Source organism: Aquarana catesbeiana, linkage group LG11, assembly GCF_042186555.1.
Source record: "Aquarana catesbeiana isolate 2022-GZ linkage group LG11, ASM4218655v1, whole genome shotgun sequence".
NCBI classification, from domain to species: domain Eukaryota; kingdom Metazoa; phylum Chordata; class Amphibia; order Anura; family Ranidae; genus Aquarana; species Aquarana catesbeiana.
In genome coordinates, this window is record NC_133334.1 from 34239765 (window position 1) to 34257876 (window position 18112).

The 18112-nt window shown below is 41.5% G+C and overlaps 1 protein-coding gene across 5 annotated transcripts in view; it reads left to right on the plus strand.

The window, feature by feature from the left end:
• Positions 1 to 18112, plus strand: part of LRRC4C (leucine rich repeat containing 4C) — a 1257118-nt gene that overhangs the window by 99274 nt on the left and 1139732 nt on the right. The gene's annotated exons all lie outside the window — the stretch shown is intronic.

Here is an 18112-nt window from a genome sequence, read left to right on the forward strand (position 1 = left end):
AATGTGCACCACCTGTGTCACGTGCCCATGTATTCAGTATATGCAATGTTTTCACATCACTGGTGTTAACACTATTTCCTTGATCCTGGTGCTATGCTTGATATGCTTGGTACAGTGTCCTACTGTGTGGGAAGACACCATTATAAGCCATGGATCTGGTTAAGAGAAGAAAATTGGCCCAAGATGGACTCACAGTGGCGCGTTGAACGCACTATACTGCCGAGGACAGGAAGTGTGGGCTGGAAACCCGGCTCTGGGACCATTTAGATGCATGCACAATGCAGAGAATGCCTCCATATTTTGTTTGGGAAGCTGGCTGTGACTCCTTGCGGCTTCACAGCCAGCTTCCCACACTTAATATGGAGGCATCCAGGACCCAAAAACCTGCGAATTACCGGCCCGAATGAGAACAGTGCTGAAACCTTGGACAGGTAAGCAGTAGCGGTCCGTCCATACAGGGGCACAGGGGCGCCGCCCCCCCCCCAATCCATGCGCCTGGTCCCTAATGCAAATGCAGGGTGCCGGATGCATGGATTTCAATGTTTTTAAGCACATGATTAGAGCCTGAGGCTCTTATTCGCTTTAAAAAAGGGTAAGCTCACCCAGTTGTGTGAAAATAGCGAATTAATATTCGCTATTGTCTTCCTGTTCCTGAAGCGGGTCCTGAGTCTAGACTTAGACTAGAATCTTAGAGCAGACCAGGGAGATGAGGACAGGTACAAGCAGTGCAAGAACAACAGGAGGAAGCTCAGAAGCCTGAGAAGCAGAGGTCCCTGAGGCTGAGCATCAAAGCCCGAGAGAGAAGGAGGGTGCACAATGAATGATGCCTTGGACGGCCTCCGGTCCGTCATCACCTATGCCCACAGCCCATCTGTCTGGAAATGCTCCGAGATTGCCACCCAGGACTTCTCCTGGAGCAGCTAGAGCAAGGAGCCTCCTTACGGTAAGGCCTCTAATCGCCGCTGTCGGGGGGGAGGGTGGTGGGCGTCTGCAGCAATGCGAGTGAGTGGGGGAGGTTTGTTTGCCACCCCCCCAAAAAAATATTGAGCACCAGCTGCCACTGCGGGCAAGTGTCCTTATATTAAAAGTTAGCAGCTACAGTTTTTTGTAGCTGCTGACTTTTAATTTTTGGAAACCTGAATGAAGCTCCTCTTTAAAATGGGAAGCCATATTTGTTCTCAAAGAAAAATACAATCCTCTCTAGACTAAATGTATATATTGCGCATATTATATTTTAGCAAATGCTGGTGTAAATTCTTACCTACTTGTTTAGTGTAGATAATGAGCTAGTTAACTGCAGGCCGCGTGCTGAAGTCCTTCAGCATGAGCGTGAAGTGGGAGGTTCTGCCTTGACCTATAATTACTTGATCATTCCCAGTCATTGCAGATTGAAATGAAATGGCAATTTTATATAAAGTTCCATTTTAAAAAATAGATGGTAGAAAGTGCTGCTCAAAGAGCCTCATTATGTCTAAAGCGATATACCTTTAGGACATTGTCCACACAATAATAGGTCAAAACAGGTCAAAACTGTTGCAACAGCTAAATGGCTCACAAGAGACAAGGGACAAATAGATGACCTGATTTAAAAAGGTGTTATAGAACAATAAAATAATACTACTCTCCGCTATTCTTCTTCCAAATAGACACTCAGACATCAAACAAACACAATTACAGCAACTTACACGTTCTCCCACTTAATTGAGAAGAGCTTACTGTTAAATATTAACAAATGTATTTGAAAAATCACCAGTCAGTACCACAGTGGTTGACGATTTATCTGTCTTTGTTAACCACTTGCTTACTGGCCACTTATATCCCCTTCCTGCCCAGACCAATTTTAAGCTTTCAGCGCTCTCCCTCTTTGAATGACAATTGCGCGGTCATGCAACGCTGTACCCAAATGAAATTTGTGATAATTTTTACACACAAAGAGCTTTATTTTGGTGGTATTTAATCCCCACTGGGTTTTTTTATGTTTTGCTAAACAAACAAAAAAGACAGAAAATTTTGGAAAAAAAAAACGTTTTCCTATATTTTGTTATGAAATTTTGCAAACAGGTAATTTTTCTCCTTCACTGATGGGCACTTATGAGGTGGCACTGATGGGCACTGATAGGTAGCACTGATGGGCACTGATGAGGCGGCACTGGTGGGCACGGATAGGTGGCACTGATGGGCACTGATGAGGCGGCACTGGTGGGCACGGATAGGTGGCACTGATGGGCACTGATGAGGCGGCACAGGTGGACACTGATAGGTGGCACTGATGGGCACTCATAGGCGACACAGAGAGGTGGCACTGAGGGGCACTGATAGCGACATTGGTGGGCACTGATCAGGAGGCACTGACGATGAGGCACTGGAGGGCACTGATTGGCAGCACTAATGGACACTGATAGGTGGCACTGGTGGACACTGATAGGTGGCACTGGTGGGCATTGATTAGCAGTCCTGATGGGCACTGATAGGTGGCACTGGTGGGCACTGATAGGTGGCACTAATGGGCACGGATTTGCAGCACTGTTGATCACTAAGGGGACCAATGTCCCTCTAACAGAAGCCGAATAACGGCTTGCATCTTCTCTTCATGCTGACGGCGTGAAGAATAAAAAAAGCAGCTATCCGGTTTCTGTTTACTTCCGTGATCAGCTGTCATTGGCTTACAGCTGATCACGTGGTAAAGGGTCCCCTGTGATTGGTCCTTTACCCTACTCTGTGATCAGCGGAGTCCCAAGGACTTGGCGACCACAGAGGGGCGCTCGGGCGGCGTGAGAATAGAAGGACATACATGGATGCCCTCCCAGCAAAGGAAGCCCGTGCTGTAGCTGTCTTTCGACTATAGCGTGGGTGCAAAGTGGTTAAAATTTGTGTCATTTTGATTTTCAAAACTATAGGAAAACAGCATAACAAACAGGTGAAATACACATACAGAGTCTATTTTCTCTAAAAGAGATAAGTCATTAATAAATGAATAAGAATAATAATTCACTTTTAAGTGTAGTTTTTAGCTTGAGCTATTGAGGTTTGCAAATGACAGCATTTTTACACCAAAGAAGCAAAAGGGGAGCCAAGAAAACATGAAAAAGAGCCCAAAGGTTTTGAAATGAGTCTGCCAAAAAGCCTGTTGCTGGTTAAGTTGGCAGAGGTGCCCATTGTAATATGTCTAAGAATAGTCCGGAGTCATCTGGTTTAACCACTTGCAGACTGGACCTTTTTCTGATATTTGTTGTTTTACGAATAAAATTCAGTATTTGTTGCTAGAAAATTACTTAGAACCCCCAAACATTATATATTATTTTTTTAGCAGAGATCCTAGAGAATAAAATGGCGGTCTTTGCAATATTTTATGGCACACTATATTTGCGCAGCAATCTTTCATCCCTAATAGAAATAAGGATGACAGGTCCTTTTTATTGAGAGATCTGGAATCAAAAAGACCCCTGAACCCCTCTCCTCAAGGTATTCGATAAATCATGAAAAAACATTCCCTAGGCTGAGTCTGTGTTGTCAGTTTGCATGGAACTGTGCTTGTGGATGTCAACATCCGTACTATTGTGGGAGAACTTGTATCGCTCTCAGTGGCCCCTCCGGGGGGGGGGGGTGAGTGCTATATTTTTTTTTTCTACTAGGATAGTTCCATTTCCTTTAAATATTAAAACTATCTAATCTTTTAGCAGTAAGTCTAAATTGTGCAATTGTTCAGCAGGGCCAAAGTTCCACTTACTGTGAAAGTATCTATGATCCCCTTTTACGAAACCATACCAACCAATGAGCTAGATGAGACAGATGTTTGATGATCGCAGTTCGTGTTTGGAATGCTGCTTGAATGTAATTTTTGGAAACGTTCCCTATCACAGATTTTCGGCCAATGTGTTGGGACATGGTGTGAAGCTAGATGCGTCAGAGGAGTTTAGGTGCGATATATGGAAAGGCCTTGAGAAAAACAGAGATGTTAAAGTTATGCATTGGTGATGAAAAGTGTAAGTGATGAGGTTGAGAAATAAGCCACATTTTTTTTTTTCATTTCTGACTCTCAGTTATAATAAATGAGTTATGGGATGAAATGAACACTCATTTCAGCTACAAAGTTAAACTTAAAGTGTGAATCAAATTAAAGGTCATGAGTTGCGTATTTCTTACTGTATTGCATTTTTAGAATGACGTCTGTTAACTACTGTACCACAAAGTATGGAGCTAAAGGAAGCAAAGTTGATTTATCGAACTTGGTCTTGGTTTACAGAATGTAGCCATGTCTATGAAGTGCTCTCATCAAGCAAGCCAAGAAGCAATGTTTCCCAGACCGGTGTTTTTCAACCAGGGTGCCCTTTGGAGTCCTTTGGGGTGCCATTAGCATGAGACCCAGTTTGCTCTGGATAATGAGTACTCTCTAAAGGGGAGATACCTTGATGTGAGGACTCTGCCATGTTGGGTTTTGATGTGTTGGAGGGGGGGGGCTCTGCCATGTAGGTACTTTGGTGAAATGGGGGCTTTCATTTAAAGGGGGAACCTGATGTAATGGGGCAAGGCTCTGACTCTGTAATGGGGGACTCTTATATAGAGTGGACTTTGAGGGAGGACTTTACTATATAGGCGAGACTTTGATGTGATTGAGGATCTCTGATGTGAGGGGGTTACTTTTACATGATGAAAAGACCTCTTATGTGATGGGGGAACCTCTGATGTGACGTTAATTTCTTCAAGGTGGTTATGTGTATTGGGCCGGGCTCAGGTTTCCCAATAAACAAAATAACTAACTTATTTATTATCCAATGCTAATGTGAAGTTAATTTCATCAAGATGGTTAAGTGTATTGTGGCGGGCTCAGGTTTCCAAATTATCTAACTAACTGGGATCCAATGATATGATGGGAGGACCGCTGATGTGATGACATCTTCTCATATGATGGGAAGACCACTGAGGTATTGGGGGTCCTCTGATATGATGGGAGGACCTCTGACGTGATGGGATCCTCTACTACGATGGGAGGACCTCTGACGTGATGACATCTTCTGACATGATAGGAGGACCACTGATGTATTGGGGATCCTCTGATATGATGGGAGGACCTCTGATGGGCTCAGGGTCTTCTGATAGGATGGGAGGACCTTTGACGTGATGGGGTCCTCTTATATGATGGGAGGACCTCTGAGGTGATGGCATCTTTTTATATAATGGGAGGACCACTGATGTATTGGAGGTCCTCTGATATGATGGGAGGACCACTGATGTGATGGGGGTCTTCTAATAGGATAGGAAGACCTTTGACATGATGGGATCCTCTAATACGATGGGAGGACCTCTGACATGATGGCATCTTCTTATATAATGGGAGGACCACTGACGTATTGGGGGTCCTCTGATATGATGGAAGGACCACTGATGTATTGGGGGTCGTCCTCTGATATGATAGGAGAACCTCTGACATGATGGAATCCTCTGATACATTGGGAGGACCTCTGATGTGATGGGGGTCCTCTGATGTGAAGTTAATTATATCATGTTCGTTGTGTGCACATCTCAGGCTTAGGTTGATTGATAAGTAACATTTAATTTTTTTTTTTTTAATTTTAGATTGCATTTGAGATTTTGCATAATTTTAAAGGGTGCTGGGACTGAAAAACTGTTGAGAAATGCTACTATAGAGCATCACTTGGCAGCTTTCAACAGCAGTCTCCAGGCTTTTGAAATGTCTACATAAGGGAGGTTTTACAGATAAACAACAAGCATAAACTACAATACATGCTCATATAATATTATGGGAAGCTTTTTGTGGAAATGAATGGTCTGGTGACAGGGTCTCTTTAACTTTCAGCTTTTTATACACTGGTGCCGCATACTGTGCTGACATTTCATGGAACCCACAACAGCTTTGATGCCATTTGTAAGGCAACCTCCCTGATGCCAGCTAAACCAATTACACTTTGATTAGGAGGATATGGGGAAGGAGTGGTCAGGCCTTAAATTTGATCAAAAGCAGATGCCCACCCAGATGGGAAATCGTTCCTTTTAAATTTGAGCTACTCAGTGGCAGAGGGACTGACATACAGCGGGTCCATAAACATGGCCCATAATGTCGAGTTAATTTAGCACCCAGTCAATACTATTACATTTTACGCTATCAAAAGTGCTGTGTGTTTGATGTTATCTATAAAATCTTACAGCTCATACAGAAGAGTTGAATACTTAATAGCCTCAGCTTAGCGATGCTCGCTCTGTTACTGCAGCACCGTGAATATTCCAGTGCCATGGTAAAGCAACATGACGCTTAACAAATTATATCAGACATATGAGCTATGTCTATAGCTGTAGGTGGGCTATGGCAAAAAAAAAAAAAAATGCTACACAATTGATAGTTTTCTCTATTAATATTTCATATATTTCCAACCACTATTAAGACATTGATTATACTTGCGAAATTTAAACAACCTATGTAAGTTAATAAAAACATCAGGTTGGTTTTATCCCAGGTAGGGAAGCCAGGGATAATACCCTGAAAGTGTTTTAAATGACTTTCAGTGCAGCCCCCTAAATACATATAGATGGTGCCATAAACAATTCTATACTGTGTACTTACCCCTAACTTTAAATTCAATTCTGGCCAAATATAGGCCAATTGTCTCCCAATTTCAACCAAATTTTATTAGCTTTCAGTTGCAAAAACTGATCAATCCAACCTCAATCAGCAGCATTGTATTTACTGTAAATTTTATAGTAATAAGGTAGGGATGTTAGTAGGCTTCCCTAATCCATGCAGTCATTATTTTTGCAAATAAAAGCTGGTTACAAAAGGTTAATACTGTTAGAAAATTGCCTTATATATGGCCAGTATAGAACTTACTGTAAGGATAGAGTAGCTACAGTACTCAGCATTAAAAGGCAACTATTATGACATAATTACATGTCATTTGTTGTTAATATAATATAATATACAATAATATTGTATACATGGAGTGGGACTTTATATAGGTACCCAAAACACATACAAAAGGTATAAAAATATATCTCTTTATTTAATACAGATAAAATATATGAACACAGTATAAAAGACTGCAATCAATTACATCAAGGGTTTATGTAGCATGTGTAAATTCCATCATGTGAAGATGTCTTCAATATCATTCTGTAAATAATTAAAGCTCAACGCGTTTCAACTCATAAAGAGTCTTCATCAGGAGATAAACAGTGCAGCAAAAATGATGCAAAAATAATGATGCAAAAATAAAAAAGAGGATGCAAATCCAAGGGAGACCCTAGAATACAGGCCTGGTGTAATGTAAAAGATGCTAAGCCCAGCCACAGTCTCAGATCAAAGAGGGAATAATCACCTAGTATGTATGGCGGGGAAGCCTTAGCAGGTAGTGCTTGTAAAGTCCTTAACATCTGATGATGAAGGGAGAAACATATGAAACCGCCACAGATGGTCTCAAAAGCAGCCAAGCACACACAGCAAGGGTCTCCCTTGGATTTGCATCCTCTCTTTTATTTATGCATCATTGGACTTTTTGTTGTACAGTTTACCTACTAATAAAGACTCTTTATGAGTTGAAACACATTGAGGTTTAATTATTTACAGCATGATATTGAAGACATCTTTACATGTTGGAATTTATAAGTGCTACATAAACCCTTGATGTTATCGATTGCAATCTATCTTTTTTACTGTGTTCATATCTTTTATCTGTATTGAATAAAGAGATACATTTTTATTCATTTTTTTAAGTGTTTTGGGTACCTATAGAAAGTCCTACTCCATGTTTGTATACAATATGTAAAAAGGAGATACCATGCTACTCCCGAGGGGAGACTATGGGAAATGGGGATGTGACCTCACCAAAAATACCCCTCCAGGGGTCACCCTGTAATGCCTTTTAAAAGGATTCAGTGTAGGTGACCACTTCACCCTGAAGAAGCCTACAGTACCAGTAGGTGAAATTTGTAGGTGTATGTGCCCAATGCATGCCCACCTCAGCTAGCTAGCCAGGGCTCTTTACTACTTTGCAGCCCCCATTCCTCCGCTGTGAACCGGAATTCCATTGCCAGCCGGAAACCGGAAGTAGACGGCCAGACGGGTCGCTGCCGGTGTTCTGTCAATTTCTCCAACCCATCAAAAACTCCAACCACTTAACTTCCAGTTTCTTGAAACCAGCAGTAATTGGAGTTTTTGACAAATTGGTGGTTGGACACAACAGCTGCAACCGAATAGAGTCTGCTGCAGGATATTATGAGCAGAGATTCTTACTCCGTCTGATACTAGCCAACAAAATGTCCAGCTCCGAGGCAGCAACAACTTTGTCATCGTTAGCAGATGTGCTGTCAAAACAGCTCAATCTTCCTGTACCGGACTCTATTTGGTTGACGATGTTGTGTCCAACCACCAATTCATCAAAATCTCCAAAGTGACGTGGTTGGAGTTTCTGATGGGTTGGAGAAATTGACAGAACACCGGCTCTATTTGGAGGATCTCCCGTGCCAAGCACCATCTCTAGGCATGCAGAGGACCAGAACCGCAACCTCCAAGAATCCCTACCAACTAGAACTGTTCCAGTAACCCAGGATCAGCAGCTGATGACCAGTTCACACACACACACTCAGAGTCCTTACAATTAGTGTGACTAGCAAGCCACAGATTTCAAGAGTAATGTGAGAACTATATGGTGTCACCATCACTTAGATGTTCCACTCTGCATTACTGGACCGTTAACTGTTGCCTGCCATTTATGTCTACACTGGCGCTGAATGACTTTAATGTCTGCTGACTTTCATTTGGCTTAAGCTATCCTCTTGAATTACTGCAAACACCGCTTATTCTGCCCTACTCAGAGCAATCAATCACTATTATTTACCTGGCCTCCAGTGCATTATCCATTGCCAGGGACTGTGCAAATAGCAGGGATATTATTCCATGAAATGTTTTACATGTGCAACTACCACCATATTTGCATTGAGGACATAAAGAGAGCTTGGAGGTCCTTGGTTTAGCACAAGACTAAGCATTAGTGCGTGCGACCAAGGTTTCCCAGTACTCTCTCAGTCCTATACATACTTTACTGTCTGCATCATTGACTGAATTGCTTTGACTGACATGTGCAGTTGGTTTTGGTTTTGGCTGAGCTCATGGGCATGCGTTTTTAAGTTCTTCTCACAAGGCAGGAGTGCATGTCACTCCTCTCTATCACCGAGACCACTTATTCACCTTACCCTGGTATTTTGGGATATGGATATACCCATCACCCCCCTACTGAACCCTTGACCCCATGGGATCCAAGTCTAATCAATATTTTATTTTGCACTTCACTTATTCGATGATTCCTTTATGGCGGTGACATTGCTTTTCTGATTTTATTTTCACACCTTAGCTTCATATATCGACTTTGACCAGTGTGCTACTGGCCTTTCAACATATTCTTATTGAATATATGTGATGTTATTTGTTTTATTTTTTTTTAGAGTACAAAAAAAATTCCCATTTCCCATAGTCTCCCCCTCGGGAGAGGCATGGGTATCTTCATTTTGCTATATTGACTTTACATAGGGGATCATGCCAGAATTTTTAATCAAGCCCCCCCACCCAATACCCATTATCACCCAATACCCATTATCACCCAATACCCATTATGTATACAATATGTAATTTATGTTACAGTGATATCTTAATTAAACTTAACTGGAGTGGTTGGAGGGCAAAGAAAGCCTGAATAAGCAAAGTACTAGTATATCTAAATCCAAATTAGTTTTATTGTTTGGGATAGAGCATGAACGGGGTTTTCTCATAAGGAGAAAAACTGTTTCTATACAGTGCCTTGAAAAAGTATTCACACCACTTGACATTTTCCACGTTTCGTCATGTTACAGCCAAAAACATAAATGTATTTTATTGGGATTTTATGTGATAGACCAACACAAAGTGGCAGATAAATGTGAAGTGGAAGGAAAATGATAAATGGTTTTCAAATGTTTTTACAAATAAATATCTGAAAAGTGTGGTGTGCATTTGTATTCATCCCCCTTTACTCTGATACCCCTAACTAAAATCTTGTGGAACCAATCGCCTTCAGAAGTCACCTAATTAGTAAATAGAGTCCACCTGTGTGTAATTTAATCTCAGTATAAATACAGCTGTTCTGTGAAGCCCACATAGGTTTTGTTAGTGAACCTTAGTGAACAAACAGCATCATGAAGGCCAAGTAACACACCAGACAGATCAGGGATAAAGTTGTGGAGAAGTTTAAAGCAGGGTTAGGTTATAAAAAAATATCCCAAGCTTTGAACATCTCACGGAGCTCTGTTCAATCCATCATCGGAAAATGGAAAGAGTATGTCACAACTGCAAACCTACCAAGACATGGCCGTCCACCTAAACTGACAGGCCAGACAAGGAGAGCATTCATCAGAGAAGCAGCCAAGAGGCCCATGGTAACTCTGGAGGAGCTGCAGAGATCCACAGGTGGGAGTATCTGTCCACAGGACAACTATTAGTTTTGCACTCTACAAATCTGGCCTTTATGGAAGAGTGACAAGAAGAAAGACATTGTTGAAAGAAAGCCATACAAAGTCCCGGTTTGCATTTGGCGAAAAGCCATGTGGGGGGCACAGCAAACATGTGGAAGAAGGTGCTCTGGTCAGATGAGACCAAAATTAAACTTTTTGGCCTAAAACTAACACTGCACATCACCCTGAACACACCATCCCCACCGTGAAACATGGTGGTGGCAGCATCATGTTGTGGGGATGCTTTTCTTCAGCAGGGACAGGGAAGCTGGTCAGAGTGGATGGGAAGATGGATGGAGCCAAATACAGGGCAATCTTAAAAGAAAACTTGTTATGCCGCGTACACACGATCGGAATTTACGGCATACTTGGTCCGGCGTACCGGATTTCGTCAGACAATTCGATCGTGTGTGGGCTCCAGCGGACTTTGTTTTATCACAAGTTTGACGGACTTAGATTTGAAACATGTTTCAAATCTATCCGGCGGACTCGAGTCCGGTCGAAAAGTCCGCTTGTCTGTATGCTAGTCCGATGGACAAAAACCGACGCTAGGGCAGCTATTGGCTACTGGCTATGAACTTCCTTGTTTTAGTCCGGTCGTACGTCATCACGTACGTATCCGTCGGACTTTGGTTGATCGTGTGTAGGCAAGTCCGTTCATTCGTAAAGTCCGTCGTAAAGTCCGTCGAAAAGTCCGCCGGGCAAAGTATGCCATAAAGTCTGATCGTGTGTACGCAGCATTAGAGTCTGCAAAAGACTTGAGACTGGGGTGGAGGTTCACCTTCCAGCAGGACAACGACCCTAAACATACAGCCAGAGCTACAATGGAATGGTTTAGATCAAAGCATATTTATGTGTTAGAATGTCTCAGTCAAAGTTCAGACCTAAATCCAATTGAGAATCTGTGGCAAGACTTAGCTACAGTTAGACTTTTATTTTCTTATTTATATAAATTCTATCTAAATCTACTAATGTATCTAACACTACCCTCTCCACAATGCTGCTGTCCAAGGGTGTCTACATTGCTCCTCCATAGATACAGTGGAAGAGTGAGTTTAGTTATCCGAAGACAGGAAGTGTGTTACTGTCATGATCTGCAGGTGAAAATAAAGAAAAGAATTCTAAAAAAGAAAACTAATGCAAACACCACATCTTATTATTGGTAAGCTGCAATATCTTACATTTTTAATTTTGGGTTTGAATAGGCTTTAACTCTATGGTGGCGATACTGAGCCTGTTCCCAGTGTTAAAAATGTAGTAGATGACACTGCATCAGGCTCAGCCCTTGAACGATTACATCTTATTTCCCCACCACAGACTTTCTAAATGGGCCCAGCAAGTAAATTTTGGCCACAAGCTATGCTTTACCTATAAGTATCCCTTTTGGAATGATGGCAAAAACAAGTGACTCTTTGGTAATGAAAGCTGAGGGTGTTTACTATGGTGTTGTTTACCGAAAGAACCTTCGCTTTACAAAGTAAGCATTCTCCATCCAGGGATTATTTTATTTTCAGAGCTGGAATTTGTGCAGTCTGCCTCTCAAAGGTCTAATGATCTGGTCAAGAAGAAAGCAGCATTTTTCACAGCTGTGGACCGAAAGAAAATGTGATGATTTTCTGCACAGATGCAACAAGCCTTGAGGCTTTCTGAGAAGGATCTCATCAAACACACTGCCCAGAATATCTATGGAGGCGTTCTGGCTCTAGAATTATTGTCGTGGAGGATTCTAAGAGAAAATTTATGCTTTTCCCTTTTCTAACATCAGTCCTTGGGTGACAAATTTCCGACCCTCTGCCTCGGCCATGGCATGAGCGGCGGCTTTAACAGTTTTTCAAGGACTAGATATCTGTACCATTCTTTGCAGATACTGGATGTTGATGGCCAAAGAATGGAATACAAAAGGAGGATAAAAAAAAGATACAAAACATATTTCTACAGGTGCTAATGGGCTTTATCATTAGTTTACAGACATTTATAGCACAATTCATAGCAGTGTTTCTTTTAAGGGCACCTGCCTTTCAATCTGCAAAGCAAAAAAAAAATATATATATATATATATATATATATATATATATATATATATATATATATATATATATATATATATATATATACAGTATCTCACAAAAGTGAGTACACCCCTCACATTTTTGTGAATATTTTATTATATCTTTTCATGTGACAACGCTGAAGAAATGACACTTTGCTACAATGTAAAGTAGTGAGTGTACAGCTTGTATAACAGTGCAAATTTTCTGTTCCCTCAAAATAACTCAACACACAGCCATTAATGTCTAATCCGCTGGCAACAAAAGTGAGTACACCCCTAAGTATAAATGTCCAAATTGGGCCCAAAGTGTCAATATTTTGTGTGGCCACCATTATTTTCCAGCACTGCCTTAACCCTCTTGGGCATTGAGTTTACCAGAGTTTCACAGGTTGCCACGGGAGTCCTCTTCCACTCCTCCATAGTTACATAATGACATCACGGAGCTGGTGGTCCACCTTCCATTTGATGATGCCCCACAGATGCTCAATAGGGTTTAGGTCTGGAGACATGCTTGGCCAGTCCATCACCTTTACCCTCAGCTTCTTTAGCAATGCAGTGGTCGTCTTTGAGGTGTGTTTGGGGTTGTTATCATGTTGGAATACTGCCCTGCGGCCCAGTCTCTGAAGGGAGGGGATCATGCTCTGCTTCAGTATGTCACAGTACATGTTGGCATTCATGGTTCCCTCAATGAACTGTAGCTCCACAGTGTCGGCAGCACTCATGCAGCCCCAGACCATGACACTCCCACCACCATACTTGACTGTAGGCAAGACACACTTGTCTTTGTACTCCTCACCTGGTTGCCGCCACACACGCTTGTCACCATCTGAACCAAATACGTTTATCTTGGTCTCATCAGACCACAGGACATGGTTCCAGTAATCCATGTCCTTAGTCTGTTTGTCTTCAGCAAACTGTTTAAGATGCTATAAATGCAATACTATAATATGTACATTATACAGGTTGCTTACTGTGTCTTTTTCTTGGCCAGGCCTTTTATTTGTTACCGTTGTTACCATCATCTGAGGCTGTTTACAGTATTTCACTGGGTATATGCGAGGGTTTACAACCACTTTAAATTTAAGTCTCATTCTTGTTATACCTGATAAAGGGTCCTCATTGAACTGAATCCGCATTGATGAGCTTTGTGACTCCTTAAATAAATGTACAAGGTGTTGCATATTGTTTATATATAAATAAATTTAATAATATCTATACTAGTTCTTGTATTTCTTATTTTCCCAGATTGTTATTATCCAAGGATGTCTAAATGATATACTGTAGGTATGTTTCCTAATCTGAATCACATAGACATATTTTCTAATGTGGACTTCCTCTAAAGGAGTCCATCTTTCATGAGTTTACTGAAAACACTTAGCTACTAATACTACTAATCAACCTAAACATGTCTTACCTCCTAAAGAAGAACTCCAGCATGCCTAAACTATGCAACAGCTCCCCCTTCATACCTTGTGTTTATTGACATTCTTCTTAAAAATAAAATGCAAATACCTTTAAAGTCAGTCTAAAACTGCAGTTGCATGATCACTGGGAGAGTATTTACCAAAGAGAGGTGCTACAGTATGTGGCATGCTCACATTATTGGTCCCATGATTCTGTTCTCTCTAGCAGTCAACAGTGTTTGGGTGGGTGGGAGGCACCGACATCAGCAAAGTGTAGTGGAGTGCCTGTTTCTTTAAGTCACACTGCAGGCTAGAATGCTGCAAGGAACTGATGCCAAATTGGAACTTTGGCCCCTGACATCATGTTAAAAGACTTTTTTTAACGCTCACATCATGGAACACTGGGGCAGAAAAAAGCAGAAAACTATAGCAAAAATGGGAACTACATTTAGCTTGATGGAAAAGCCACAAAAGTTTTTTTTTTATATATGTGGCATTTATATAGTAATTATTGTATATTGTATTATATCTTGTTAACTATATGCCTATAATTTTTGCTTACAAATAAATATTTATTGCACAATAAAGGAATCCCAGAGCACTATGAGTTATACAAGGCAGTGGTTCTCAACCTTAGTCCTCAAGTATCCCCAACAGGCCATGTTTTGGAAATTTCTCTTAGATAAAATAGCTGTCCAAAATACCAAGCCATTGACTCTGATTTAAGGCACCTGTGCAAGATAAAGGAAAACCTGCAAACATGTTTGGCCTGTTGGGGGTACTTGAGGACTGAGCTTGAGAACCACTGGTGTAAGGGGTCATAGCAGTAGCAATCCACCTTCGCTTTGTCTGACTACAGTCCCAGATAAAGCTTTCCAGTAAGCGATGGTCTACCCTCAACTCATTCACCACTGTGTGTAAATGCTAACATGAGCTATTGAGCACTGTAAACCTGTATTTTTATAAGTACATATTTGCTCATTATATTATTTGCTTATTACTGCTTTGTAGTGTTACACATGGTTTTGTTTTACTGCTGTCATGCCCTGTTTGCCACCCAGTATGTTGTGGAAGGACTGTTTTACAGTCAAACTGGAAGAGGAAGCAAGGGGAAGAAACTGCATTAACTTTGTTACATTTATAATTGTTCCTGTGTTAATATCAGGTTAGCCTTTTAGTTGTTGAAGCTGTTTAATGAGTACTTCCCTTGCAGAGAGTGGCTGGATTGTTACATCCTCCTATGGCTTCCAGCGGTGACTCTTCCGAAACTGGACCCAACAACTTACCAACACACCAATAGAGATCAAAATGGGCTTCATTTATGCTTCCATAACTGGACCCAAAAACTCACAAACACACCAGTAGAGATCAAAATTTTGATTTCTACTGGTGTGTTGGTGAGTTGTTGGGTCCAGTTATGGAAGAGTCACTACTGGAAGCCTGAGGAGGACCCAACAATCCAGCCACTACCTAGAGAGTCATCGCTACATTTTAACTAAAGGTGCAGATTCAAAAAGATTGAAACCAACTTTGAAATTATATTATCATGATAAAGCTTATATGAGATTGTTGTGAGTGAGTTTATATCTACTGTTCCACATATTCCTCCCTTGTGTGCATATATACAACACACATATAATGCAAGCATATAAAGCTCACACATTCTTGAAAGCATATACTGAAATACAAACATATTAAAAATCAGACATCTACCCATCGATCATGCAGAACTAGGCAGTCTCCATTCTTTATAAACATGCCAACACATCTTTCTGTAGGACTTTTGTTCAACAAACCGTCTATTTTCTCAGGAAAAAAAAAAAGGACAGTTAATGCTGAGCGAGCGTCTGATCCAGTCTGAATTATATTCCAATCACACGACCTGAATGTGCAAGAGTGAAGGGCACTCCAGTGACAAGGCTGCTGGGAATGTTTATCTGACACTGCATTACCATTTTGAAGGAGGAAGCGGTTCATGTTGTGGCAGTTATAATTTGGGAAGGCTTCTTTAGAGCCAAGAGCGTCTTTTTCTGTTTTTAATCCCAAATAACGGTACATATTGGTTATAATTATGTGTCCTCCTAAAAGCAAATCTTTATGTTTATGTCCATGCATTTGCCTAAAGAAATAGTCAAAATTGTGCGAAAATTCGGAATATATGCAGCAGCAATTATGTAATAAAAAAATGGGCATTTATTACATTTTTGGATTGAGGCCTGCAGAGCATTGCAACCATAATCAGCACATTGTGGGGACAAGGCAAAGGGTCTTGCATTGTTTGCCCCCAGCCCCAAGTCTGTATAAAGGTAAAGACCACCTGGAGGATGGAGGAAATGCTAAATGGATTACAAATATGATGACATAACCACTCTGCTCCCGATGTGCTTTGCTGAGCTCCTATGCTGCAGTTTCATTTAATGAATGAATTAAAGGAATTTAAACAATAACAAGCACCTACAGTAAGAAGAACTCAGTAATTCATATAAGGTGGCCCTATAAGGAGGTTCTGCAACCATGATTCATGTTGCACCTTAAATCAGCTTTTTAACTTGGAGAAACCCTCAAAATAACATTTTGCTTTCAGGGAACCCCTGGTAACTATATCTGCAGCTCACAATACATTAACGCGATGGTTAGTAGGAAGAATGCTCATTACGTTCATGCTCAGTGGGAAGAATCCCCTCTCACATATGGCTAAAAAGATCATTGGTGTCAGTGGTTACTTATCTGAGAGGCAAACATTTTTTACATTTTTTCAAGTGGTTCTAAAGACTGAAGAGTTTTTACATCCCACCAATCCTTAGCTGAGCTCCCTCCGATCCAGCTATGTTCATTATAGCCTCAGCTGTCCCGGGACTCTGCCTCTTCATTGGCTGAGACAGCAGAGGGAGCCCTTTGGCTCCCACTGCTCTCAATCACAGCCAGAGAGCCAATGAGGAGAGAGCGGGGGGGTCTCTTTTGGACCCATAGAGCAGTGGCTCAGGAGCAAGCATGCAACAGTGGCCCCAGGACAAGCAGCTTTCTCTGGGGGGGGGGGGGGCAGGAGTGCCAGTGCGGGACGAGGATCAGAGCTGCTCTGTGCAAAACCACTGCACAGAGAAGGTAAGTATAACATGTTTGTAATTAAAGAAAAAGAAAAAAGAGAAGCTTTATTACCACTTTAAGGAACCCTTTGCAACTTCTGGGGTAACCCTAGGGTTCTATGGAACCCTGGTTAAGAATAGCTTCCCTAAGTATTGGTGTAACATGAAACATGGTCTAAAAAGTAGACCGTGGCTTTAATCACCCAGATTAAAAATGATTACAGGAATTCTCTTAGAATCTTTAGAACATATATCCCCGTGTGCTATTCACATTCACAATGGGAACAGAGTCCCACTGATTGGCTGGCTCAGTCAAAACTCCAGAAATTAAATAATCCTAGCCAAAGATCACGTGACCAGTGCTTGGAGGATTTATTTTTCATTCCTGTTCTTCTGACAACTTTCAATGATGGAGTCCCCCTCATTTCCTGTCCCCAGGACAGAAAGTCTTTAAATCTGCCTATACATGTTGTAGTTTGTTTTTGTGAAGTCTCTTTAAAATGACTGTGCTTTACTTTGCAGCTTTACTCTGTAATGTTATGAGTTCCTCTTTAAATCTCATATAAGCGTTAATGTGTTAATGGCATTTCAAAGGTTATTTTAAATTTTTTTTCGTTTTTCAGCTTTCATTAAAAAAATAACTGGTGATCCTCTTTTGAAGGTTGTTGTTCAGGCAAGTCCTGTTACAGAGTGACAATGATCAGTTCCTATGCCCCAAACAGGGCCACCGATAGGGGGTACAGCCAGCCCTCTCGTACTGGACTTGGGCCCCAGTGGGTCTGCGGGGGGATGGGTTTGTCTGGGAACTAGAATTCATTTGATTGGTAGGGGGCACCATTAAGGTTGCCACCTGTCTGGAATTCACCCAGACAGTCCAGGTTTTAAATCCTGTTTCAGTACACCTGAAACCCAGACATATTGGTGGCCGCCCCGCAGCACCAGTCCTCCTATTTCTCTTTCCCCTCCCATCGACTTCCAGTGCTTTTAATTATATTGGTAGGGGGGACACTTTAATTGGAGGGACAGACTGACCTGGGTAAATTATACTGAGGGACAAACTAACCTGGGGGGGATGTACTGGGGGA